Genomic DNA, 12481 nt, shown 5'->3' on the forward strand with positions numbered 1-12481 from the left:
TACATGAAATGAAAAAAGAAGGGAAAATGCTGACAATAGAGCTGCATAGAAATTAAAATAACAGATATATTAAAACTGAATAGATATTAGTGAATTACTTTAATCTTTTTGCAGTTTTCCAGGTAGCCGGTCACTATGAGCCACCAAGGAAATTGAGACCATAAAGTGCACACAGATAAAATGTACACGTAAGCGCTTCCAGTTTCTCATGAGGGTGAACTGGATAATTAAAATCAACCTTCCTATTAAATATATAAAAACCTTTTTCAAATTAATAACAAAAAGACAGACAATGCAAAGGAAAAATGGGAAAACCACCTGAACAGGCACATCCCAATAGAGGAAATAGTAGCATATGGAAAAATGCTCAACTTCATTGGTAATTAGGTAAATGCAAATTAAAACCACAATGTACTGGCACTATGTACCCATTGGAGTGGCAAAAATAAAACATCTGATAATACACATGTATGAGTATGGTGAACATTTTTTAAATATATAGCATTGCCACGTATTTCTTTCAGACTGAGTTAGTTTCTTTTTATTGTCTTGGTAATCTCTTCCAGAGTTAACTACTCTGTTGTAGGTGAGGAAATGTATAAGGCTCCACTTAAAATGTTGGCATTGATATTAGCATGGTCATTTCCTTTACTGCAGTTCAGAATTAAAACTTTTTGTTTTTTTTAGATTCTAGTCCCAAAAGTAGTTTCCACTGTACAAGTTACCTGATAACAGTCTTATACTTTCTAGTAGTGGCTTACAACCAGGCTCTAGCTTCTCCAGGAACATTACAGAATAGATTTAGTTTAAATATGTATTAAACTAGGAGGCATTCTGTCAAATGAGTTTAAATGCATTTTATTTTTAGACAACTGACATTTTTTTTCTTAAAAACAATGCCTCTACTGCAAGTAAATCACAGTCACAATAAATGAGATGCTCAAGATGATATCAGTCCTAGTGTTGTGTGGATGACAAGCAGCAGCCAGTTATGATGAAAGGCAATTGATCCAAAGTAACTGCCAAATTTGTTAATACTTTTCCATTTCTAAACCATCCTTAAAGAAGACCATATATAGATCATACTATTCTCATGGTAGTCCAATAGAGCCACCATACCATTAGTATTCATGTTTTCACCAATGAAGAATTGGTAGTTTTTGAAATTAGCAAAGATGTGCTTGATTTGTTCTGCAGGCCCTGTCATAAAAGCTTTTACTCTTTCTGGTTTCTGTTCTTCAAGTCTGCCTTTAATTGATTTCATGTAATGTTTGATGTACTTCTTGCAGGCTTCTTTTGTGAAGTTGGTTTCCTACAAGTGATGGTTCATGACAATATCAACACCAGTGATGACTGTGCTTTTGGTACCTTCACCCTTGAGGCCTTCAGTGGAAGCATTTCCACCAGTGAGTCATCAATGTTACCCTCTGTCTTATCAACTATTTTTCCCTCTACCTCCAAGCACAGCTGGTCCATGATCTTTCATATTTTGTAAATGTCAGAGAACATCTCATTGTGTCTGATGAGGTCCCAGTAGGTAATCATAATGGTGGCTGAAGGGAGACTGTGCTAGCTTAGCAGGAGCCTGGAGCTCAGAGCAAGTGTACTGCAGCCACAGTGGCATTCAAGAGAGGGAATGAGGGAGTGGGCAGAAAAGTGGCATTGCCAATTATTAACAAGGATGTGAAGCAATGAGAACTCTCATGTACCATTGATGGGAATATGCATTGTAAAATCACTTTTGAATAATGTCTGATAGTACATCTGAAAATGTGTATAGTCTATGACCTAGCAATTCCATTTATAGGTGTTTCTGTCTCACATAAATGCATGCTTACATGCACCAGGAAACATGCATTAGAATGTTCATAATAACATAGTTAATAGAAGCTCCACACAGGAACAACTCAATAGTAGAAATGATAAAAAAAAAATAGGGGTAGGTTTATATCATGGTATACTATACAGGAAGCAATGAATAAACTACATAGATGGATAGCTCTTAAACACAAAAGACTGAGCTAAAGAAGCTAGGCTAATACTATATGATCCCACTGACACATATTTTTAAACTAGGCCACATTAAACAATTATTAGCAGCATGAAAGCCAACATAGTGGTCATCGTAGGGGGTAGGCTAGTATTATGGTCAGAAAGAGACAGGTGGAGGGCTTCTATGGGGAAGATGCCATTCTATTGTTTTGGCATGGAGGAAGACACACTGGTGTTTTTTAATAGTTTGTTAAACTACATGTTTATGTTTTATGACCATTTTGTATGTTCTATCACAAGATGATACATTATAGAAACTTACCTCAATGATATTTCAGAAAGATGAGTTTATTCATGCCATAAATATTTAATGGGTGCTGTCTTAGTTCATTTTGTGTTGCTACAAAGAAATACCTGAGACTAGGTAATTTATAAAGAAAAGAGGTTCACTTAGCTCACGGTTCTCCTGGTTGGAAAGTTCAAGATTGGGCATCTGCATCTGGCAAGGGCCTCAAGATGTTTCCACTCATGGTGGAAGGTGAAGGAGAGCTGTTATGTGCAGAGAGCACATGGCAAGAAAGGAAGCAAGAGAGAGAGCAGGAAGGTGCCAGGCTCTTTTTAACAACCAGCTCTTGTGGAAGCGAATAGAGTGACAACTCACTCAACCCTGAGGGAGGACATTAATCTGTTTATGAGGAATCTACCCCCATGATCCAAAACCTCCCATTAGGCCCCAACTTCAACATTAGGGATCAAATTTCAACCTGAGATTTGAAGGGTCCAAACATCAAAAGCATAGCAGACGCCTAGTGTACCTGGGCCTCTGTTAGAGATAGCTTATTTCAAACCAGCTGAGCCAAAATAGAACAAAGGTAGACTAAGGGAGTTTTACTTCTTTTGTTTAGTTAGAGTTATCAACAAGGAGTATGATTGGAAAATGCTCTAGTTAAAGATGAAAGGAACAAAAAAGTAGGTGACTGAATAGGGTCAAAAGACTACAAATGGTCCCAGAAGCCTTTAACATCTGGGAGGGACTTTATTCACTAATGAATTTTCTTTTCAGTTTTGAGCTCTATTCTCAAGCTTGCTTGAAAATTACTTGACTTTTTTCTCCAATTCTTTGTACTTTTTTTCCACATCATCTGTAAGATGTTTCTATTAATTTCCTTAAACTACTTACCAAGCATTTGCTATTTGGAGAAAAATAAAAGAAATCAAATTCAATCATTTTGAAAGCCCCTGACTAAGTGTTGGAGCCTACGGGATAAACACAAAAATCAAACTTGAAAACTTTTGACCTTCCTCTCACTGATGTGTGTTGAAAGCAATTATGTGAATTTGTATTTCTGGCCTGGAAAAAGGAAGAAAAACAATAACAACAAAAACACTTGTCTAAAACTAAATTTTCTGCAAACAGCTTACTGTGCCATTTTTGACAGCTTCCTCTACTACTATAATTTATAACTTTGGATATGACAGGAGATGTTTTTTAGCAAAGTTTGCGACTCTTGAGTTAAGAAGTTTAGAAGTTGACTCCTGAACAAGGCAGTAGGTCTTTAGTCAAAATGTACTTCTACATCAACCAGTATACTAGCTAGAAGAATACAGTATTATAATGAATCACAATTTGCTAAAATTTTATTGTGAGTGGCATAGAAGACTAAGTTAAAATGCAAATCCCTGAATTAAAGCAAGCAAATGTGTGTTTTACCACTGCAGCTAGGTAAGAGTGGGCAGCCAAGAAACTTGGAATAGATTTAATTGTCATAAAGACTATGAATAAAGTATGACGGCTGAGATGAAAGTACTCTTATCTCTGTTAAAATACCTTGCTATATGCTGTTTAAGTACCTTTTAAAAGCATGCCCTGGGAAGCTTAGATAGTAACTTCAAATCTTTTCAGAAAGGCACATCTACTATTCGCACTTAGTGTGTGAATCAACTATGGTTGCTAAGAGACCAGAACTTTAAATTAGTTCTACTTTCAAAGGGCAGGGTTAGGAGAAAGAAATCACTTTCTCCTAATTGGGAAAAGGAGGTGTGCAATTTAATGCTAAACAGTAAAGGGTGTCACTATTCCATCCTATGGTTTGTTTGTATGTTGCTGGAAATCATTTAGAAATACATGCCCACTAATTCCTGGTGAAACATTTTGCACCAAAAAAATGTTAATTAAGAAAAACTGATGTCTGTTCTTTGATTAAAATATATGAAGAGAGTTAAGAGTATTTTTTTCTAGCAAGATGGAGAAACTTCCAACATGTCAATCTCATAGTTGTCCTGTTTCAATTCAGTGACCCTCACTTCCCCATCTACTTAAGCCTTCTATGATTCTTATCACTTTTAAAAACATACCACTGCCTGAAACTTTTCTACCTCTAAAATTTTGGATTCTGAAGTTCCTCTTTCAGTTCACAACTTCCTATGAAATGATTCTTTCATTCTCTTACTTTATGACAAGACATGATGGAGAGTGACAGAGTCGTCAAATTTTGACTCTTAGGTTGTCTGCCTTTAGCACTTGAGAAGATTGTAGAGGAAATCTACTAAGTGATAATGGAAACACTACATACCAAAACCTATGCAATACAGTGAAAGCAGTATAAAAGGGAAGTTGATAGCTATAAGTTCTTATATAAGAAAGTAAAAAAACTTCAAATAAACAACATAATAATGCATCTTTAAGAACTAGAAAAGCAAGGACAAATGAAACTCAAAGTTAGTAGAAGAAAAGAAATAATAAAGATCAGAGCAGAAATAAATAAAATTGAAACAAAACACTACAAAAGATTAATTAAAAGTTTTTTTGAAAAGATAAACAAATTTGACAAACCTTTAGCCAGACTAAGAAAAAAGAGAAAAGACTCAAATAAATAAAATCAAAGATGAAAGAAGAGACATTACAACCAATACAGCAGACATTCAAGTGATCATTAGAGGCCACTACAAGGAAGTATATGCCAATAAATTGGAAAATTTAGGCTACATGGATAAATTCCCAGACACATACAACCCACTGAGATTGAACTATGAAAAATACAAAACCTGAACAGACTGATAATTAGTAATGCAACTGAAGCCATACTAGAGTATCCCAGCAAAGAAATGCCCAGGAACCTATGGCTTCACTGCTGAATTTTACCAAACATTCAAGGAACTAACACCAATCCAACTCAAACTATTCAAAAAAATAGAAGAGGAGAGAATACTTCCAAAAGTGTTCTATGAGGCCAGTATTACCCTGATACCGAAACCAAAGACATATTCAAAAAAGAAAACTACAAGCCAATATCCCCGATGAATACTGATGCAAAAATCCTCAACAAAATACTAGCAAACCAAATTCAACAACATGTTAAAAAGATCATTCATCATGACTAAGTAGGATTTATCCCAGGGATGCAAGGATGGTTCCATGTTTGCAAATCAGTCAGTGTGATACATCATATCAAAAGAATAAAAGACAAAAAATATATGATCATTTCAATTGATGCTGAAAAAGCATTTGATAAAATTCAACATCCTTTCATGATAAAAACTCTTAAAAATCTGCGTATAGAAGGAACATACATCAACATAATAAAAGCCATATATGACAGACCCACAGCTAGTATCATACTGAATAGGGAAAAACTGAAAGCCTTTCCTCTAAGATGCGGAACATGACAAGAATGCCCATTTTCACCAGTTATTCAACATGATACTGGAATTCCTAGCTAGAGCCATCAGACAAGAGAAAGAAAGAAAGGGCATCCACATTGGAAAGGAAGAAGTCAAATTATCCTTGTATTCTGATGATATCATTTTATATTTGGAAAAACCTAAAGACTCCACCAAAAAGCTATTAGAACTGATAAACAAATTCAGTAAAGTTGCAGGATACAAAAATCACTATACAAAAATCAGTAGCATTTCTATATGTCAACAGCGAACAATCTGAAAAAGAAATAAAAAATGAATCCCATTTAAAATAGCTACAAATAAAATTAAATACCTATGAATTAAATTAACTAAAGAAGTTTAAGATCTCTACAATGAAAACTACAAATCACTGATGAAAGAAATTGAAGAAAACACAAGAAATGGAAATATATTCCATGTTTATGGATTGGAAACACCAACATTGTTAACATGTCCATACTACCCAAAGCAATCTACAGATTCAATGCAATCCCTATCAAAATACCAATGACATTCTTTGAAGAAACAGAAAAAAAAAATCCCAACATTTATACAGAACCATAAAAGACCCAGAATAGCCAAAGCTATCTTGAGCAAAAAGAACAAAGCTTGAGAAATCACATTAGCTGACTTCAAGTTATATTGCAGAGCTATAGTAACCAAAACAGCATGACACTGGCATAAAAATAGACACATAGACCAATGAAACAGAATAGAGAACCTAGAAACAAATATATATGTCCACAGTGAACTCGTTTTGAGAAAAGTGCCACGAACATACATTGGGGAAAGGACAGTCTCTTCAATAAGTGGTGCTGGAAAAACTGGATATCCATATGCAGAAGAAAGAAGCTAGACCCCTATCTCTTACCACATACCAAAATCAAATCAAAATAGATTAAAGATTTAAATCTAAGACCTCAAGCTATGCAACTACTAAATAAAACATTGGGGAAACTCTCCAGGATATTGGTCTAGGCAGAGATTTCTTGAGTAATATCCCACAAGCACAGGTAACTAAAGCAAAGATGGACAAATGGGATCACATCAAGTTAAAAAACTTCTGCACTGCAAAGGAAACAGTCAACAAAGTGAAGAGAAAACAAAATGGGAGAAAATATTTGCAAACTGACAAGAGATTAATAGCCAGAATATATAAGGAGCTGAAACAACTCTACAGGAAAAAAAATCTGATAATCTAATTTCAAAATGGGCCAAATATCTGAATAGATATTTCTCAAAAGAAGACATGCAAATGGCAAACAGGTGTATGAAAAGGTGGTCAACATCAATGATCATCAGAGAAATGCAAATCAAAACTACAATCAGATATCATCTCATCCCAGTTAAAATGCCTTTTATCTAAAAGACAAGCAATAACAAATGCTGGTGAGGATGTGAAGAAAATGGAACCCTCATATACTGTTGGTGGGAATTTAAATTAATACAACCACTATGGAGAACAGTTTGGAGGTTCCTAAAAAAACTAAAAATAGAACTAGATCATAAAAATATGACCTAGCAATCCTACTACTGGGTATACATACAAAAGAAAGGAAATCAGTATATCAAAGAGATATTTGCATTCCCATGTTTATTGCAGCACTATTTACAGTAGTCAAGATTTAGAAGCAACCTGTGTCCATCAACTGACAAATGGATAAAGACAATGTACCTATACACAATGGAGTGCTATTCACCTATTAAAAAAAGAGTGAGGGCCAGGTGCGGTGACTCACACCTGTAATCCTAGCACTTTGGGAGGCCGAGGCGGGTGGATCATGAGGTCAGGAGATTGAGACCATCCTGGCTAACATGCTGAAACTCCATCCCTACTAAAATACAACAAATTAGCTGGGCGTGGTGGTGCACGCCTGTAGCTACTTGGGAGGTTGAGGCAGGGGAATCGCTTGAATCCGGGAGGTGGAGGTTGCAGTGATCTGAGATTGCGCCACTGCACTCCAGCCTGGTGACAGAGCAAGACTCCATCTCAAAATAAATAAATAAATAAATAAATAAATAAATAAATAAATAAATAAGTGAGATCCTGTCATTGACAACAACATGGATGGAACTGGAAGACATTATGTTAAGTGAAATAAGCCAGGCACAGAAAGACAGACTTTGCACCTTCTCACTTATTGATGGGAGCTGAAAATTTAAAAGCATTGAACTCATGGAGATAGAGCATAAGATGATGGTTACCAGAGGCTGGGAAGGGTACTGGGTGGGTGGGTGAGGAAGGTGGGGATGGTTAATGTGTATAAAAAATAGTTAGAAAGAGTGAATAAGATCTAGTATTTGGTAGCACAATAGAGTGACTGTAGTCAGTAATAATTTAATCATACATTTAAACATAACTAAAAGAGTATATTGGATTGTTTGTAACACAAGGGATAAATGCGGTGATGGATACCCCATTTACTCTGATATAATTATTACACACTGTATGCCTTTATCCAAATATCTCATGTACCCCATAAATATCTACACCTATGTACCCAGAAAAATAAAAAACAAAAAGAGTGTCCAGGAGGGCATAGTATACATAAATCAAAGAAAGAGAGTATTTTCAGAAAGAGAGAGGACAATAATGTCCAAGGTAGGTGGGGAAATGTCAGGAGTCTGAGAAGTTCATTGGACTTAGCAACATGAAGGTCACCAATGACCTTGGTAAAAGCACTTTTGAACGTGTGGAACATGTTGAATCAGAAAGCAAAGTGTGAGATAAAAGTGAAGAGGAGGAAATGTTAAGTATTGGGCATTCTTTTGAAAAATTTGGATAAGAAGAGAGAGAAGAAAAACAGGGCAACAATTTGATGCAAAAATCGGATAGAGTGAGAAATTTTTAATTGGGCAGGGCATAAGTAAGCTTGAATGCTAAATGAAGAGAAATCTGGAATCCGGATAATGGGGGAGACTTGAGGCTTAGAGAGGAAGGGATATTTTGCTATTGTAAATTTGGTTTATAAATTTTGTGATGGTCAGTCAGTTAATTTCCTGTCCAATAATTTCTTTCTTTATCTCTCTCTCTCTTTTTTTTTTTTTTTTTTTGAGACAGAGTCTTTCTCTGTTGCCCAGGCTGAAGTGCAGTGGCACCAGCTCACTGCAACCTCCGCCTCCTGGGTTCAAGCAATTCTACCACCTCAGCCTCCCAAGTAGCTGGGATTACAGGCGTGTGCCACCACACCTGGCTAATTTTTGTATTTGTAGTAGAGACGGGGTTTTGCCATGTTGGCCAGGCTGGTCTCCAACCCCTGACCTCAAGAGATCTGACCGCCTCGGCCTCCCAAAGTTCTGGGACTACAAGCATGAGCCACCATGCCCAGCCTCATTCAATACTTTTTATTTCCTCTTTGAAATTAAAGGAAAAATTATCTGCTGGGTGTGTGGTGGAGATAGAGAGCTCACCTGACTGAATATTATGCTTTAGGTGTAGTTGGAGCAGGGCTCTGGCTTCATTTTTTGGTCATTCTCTCAGGGCTTCCCTTCAACAGTCAGCATTCTTCCCAGACAGGCTTTCTCCATGGTGGCAAAATGGTAATAGAAGTTCCAGGCTTCAAATCACAAACAAACTCCCATTCACAATTGCCACAAAAAAATAAAATACATAGGAATACAGCTAACAAGGAAGATGAAAGATCTCTACAAGGAGAACTACAAACCACTGCTCAAAGAAATCAGAGATGACACAAACAAATAGAAAAACATTTCATGCTCATGGATAGGAAGAATCAATATCGTTAAAATGGCCATACTGCACAAAGCAATTTGCTTTTCCTGTTAAACTACCATTGATGCTCTTCAGAGAACTAGTGAAAACTATTTTAAAATTCATATGGAACCAAAAAAGAGACCAAATAGCCAAGGCAATCCTAAGCAAAAAGAAAAAAGCTGGAGGCATCACGCTACATGACTTCAAATTATTCTACAGGGTTACAGTAGCCAAAACAGCACGGTACTGGTACAAGAACAAGACACACAGGCCAATGGACAGAATAGAAAACCCAGAAATAAGACTGCTCACCTACAACTATCTGATCTTCAACAAACCTGACAAAAACAAGCAATGGGGAAAGAATTCTCTATTCAATAAATGGTGCTGGAATAACTGGCTAGCCATATGCAGAAAATTGAAACTGGACCCCTTCCTTACACCATATACAAAAATTAACTCAAGATGGATTAACAACTTAAGTGTAAAACCACAAACTGTAAAAACCCTGGAAGACAACCTAGGCAATACCATTCAGGACTTAGGCATGGGCAAAGATTTCATGGTGAAGATGCCAAAAGCAACTGCAACAAAATCAAAAATTGATAAATTGGATCTAGTTAAACTAAAGAGCTTCTGCACAGCAAAAGAAACTATCATCAGAGTGAACAAACAACCTACAGAATGGGAGAAAATGTTTGCAAACTATATATCTGACAAAGGTCTAATATCCAGCATCTATAAGGAACTTAAATTTACAAGAAAAATCCCTATTTAAAAAGTGGGCAAAGGACATGACCAGACACTTCTCAAAAGACATACATGCGGTTAACAATCATATTAAAAAAGCTCAACATCACTGATCATTAGAGAAATGCAAATAAAAACCACAGTGAGATACCATCTCACTCCAGTCAGAATGGCTATTACTAAAACGTCAAAAAATAACAGATGCTGGCGTGGTTGTGAAGAAAGAACACTTATGCATTGTTGGTGGGCGTGTAAATTAGTTCAACCATTGTGGAAGACAACGTGGTGATTCCTCACAGACCTAAAGGCAGAAATACCATTCCACTCAGCAATCTCATTACTAGGTATATATCCAAAGGAATATAAATGTTCTAATATAAAGACACATGCACACATATGTTCATTGCAGCACTATTTACAATAGCAAAGACGTGGAATCAACCTAAATCCCCATCAATTATAGAACGGACAAAGGGAATGTGGTACATATACACCATGGAATACTATGAAGCCATGAAAAAGAATGAGATCATGTCCTTTGCAGGGACATGGATGGAGTTGGAGGCCATTATCCTTAGCAAACTAACGCAGAAACAGAAAACCAAATACTGTATGTTCACACTTAAAAGTAAAGTAAAAGTAAATGAGCTAAATGATGAGAACACATGGACACACAGAGAATAACACACACTATCAGTAGGTGGAGGATGGGAAGAGGGAGAGGCTCAGGAAAAATAACAGATACTAGGCTTAGTATCTGGGTGATTAAATAATCTGTACAACAAACCTCCATGACACATTTACCTATGCAACAAATCTGCACATCTTGCACACGTACCCCTGAACTTAAAATAAAAGTTAAGAAAGAAAAGTTCAAGGCTTCACATTTGTATACCATGGGGTCCATATGAGAAAGAGTTTGTGTTTCAGAGTTTCCAGAAAAACACTGAGATTTATTCAGGTTTAACAGGCATAGGTCATGCACCTACCCCTAAACAGATAACATGGCCAGAAAGATGAAATGTTCTGGCTGGTTTGTTCTAATTCATATGTTTGACCCACGCGTCTTGGAGAAAAGTAAATGCTACTAAAACCCATGGATTTCCAACGGAAATATGAGATTGTTTGAAAGGTAGAAAGAGAAATAGATTGCGAGAAGGAAAAAATAAATGTCCACTACAAAGAATAAAGAAGGGATCCTGGAATCCTCTTTCTCTATAGAGAGAAGAAAAATAAAACAACAACAATGGGATAACTGTAAAGGAATGAAAATTAGGCCAGCATAAGATTTTAAAAATTTAATTTCTGTAATAGATGTATCGTTCTTAAGGATACGTAACTCTTGTTGAGTAGGCTTTGTAAGTTTGTGTTTTTCAAGAGATTTGCCCCTCTCATTTGTGTTACAGAATTTATCGGCACAAAGTTGTTTATAATATTCCCTTATTATCATTTTAATCTCTGTAGGCTACATAGTAATGTCATCTTTCCTTCCTGATATTAGTAATTTATGTCTTCTCTCTTTTTTTCTGATTAGTATGGTTAGAGGTTTATAATGTTATCAAGGAACTAGCCTTTGGCATTTGTTTTCTGTTGTATATTTCATTATTTTCTGCTTATCTTTACTATTTCCTTTTTTCCATTTGTTTTGGGATTATTTGCTCTTCTTTTATTAGCTAGCTCTCAAGGAACTAGCTTTTGGAATTTCTGTTTTCTGTTGTATATTTCATTGTTTTCTGCTTATCTTTATTATTTCCTTTCTTCTGCTTATATTGGGATTATTTGCTCTTCTTTTATTAGTTTAAGGTAGAAGCTGAGATTTTTCTTCTTTTCCAATATAAGTGCTTAGTGCTAAAAATTTCCCTTTAAGTATTTTCTTAGCACATCCCACAAATATTGGTGTTTTGTGCTTTCATTTTCATTTTGTTCCAAATATCTTCTTAAGGATTTCTTCTTTGACCTATGGGTTGTTTAGAAGTGTGTTATTTAGTGTTATGAGTTGAATTGTATTCCTCCTCCCAAAAGATGTTGAAATTCTAACCTTCAGCATTAATGTGACCTTATTTGGAAACAGAGCTTTTACAGATAATCACATTAAATTAGGTCATTAAGGTGGGTCCTACTTCAATATGACTGGTGTCCTTATAATATTCTTATAAAAAAGGCAAATTTGGACACAGACACACACCTACACAGAGAATTCCATATGAATATTGGGGTTATGTTTCCATAGGCCAAGGAATGCAAACCACTAGAAACTAGGATAGAGGCATAGGACAGATTCTGCCTCACACCTCTCAAAAGGAACCAAGCCTATTAACACCTTGATTTTGGACTTCCAGCCTC

General features: G+C 36.0%; 1 pseudogene; it reads right to left on the reverse strand.

The window, feature by feature from the left end:
• Positions 1–1031: 1031 nt before the first annotated feature.
• Positions 1032–1545, reverse strand: LOC100973215 (translationally-controlled tumor protein-like; annotated as a pseudogene).
• Between the last annotated feature and the right edge of the window lie 10936 nt (positions 1546–12481).

The sequence above is a fragment of the Pan paniscus genome, chromosome X (genome assembly GCF_029289425.2).
Source record: "Pan paniscus chromosome X, NHGRI_mPanPan1-v2.0_pri, whole genome shotgun sequence".
NCBI lineage: Eukaryota > Metazoa > Chordata > Mammalia > Primates > Hominidae > Pan > Pan paniscus.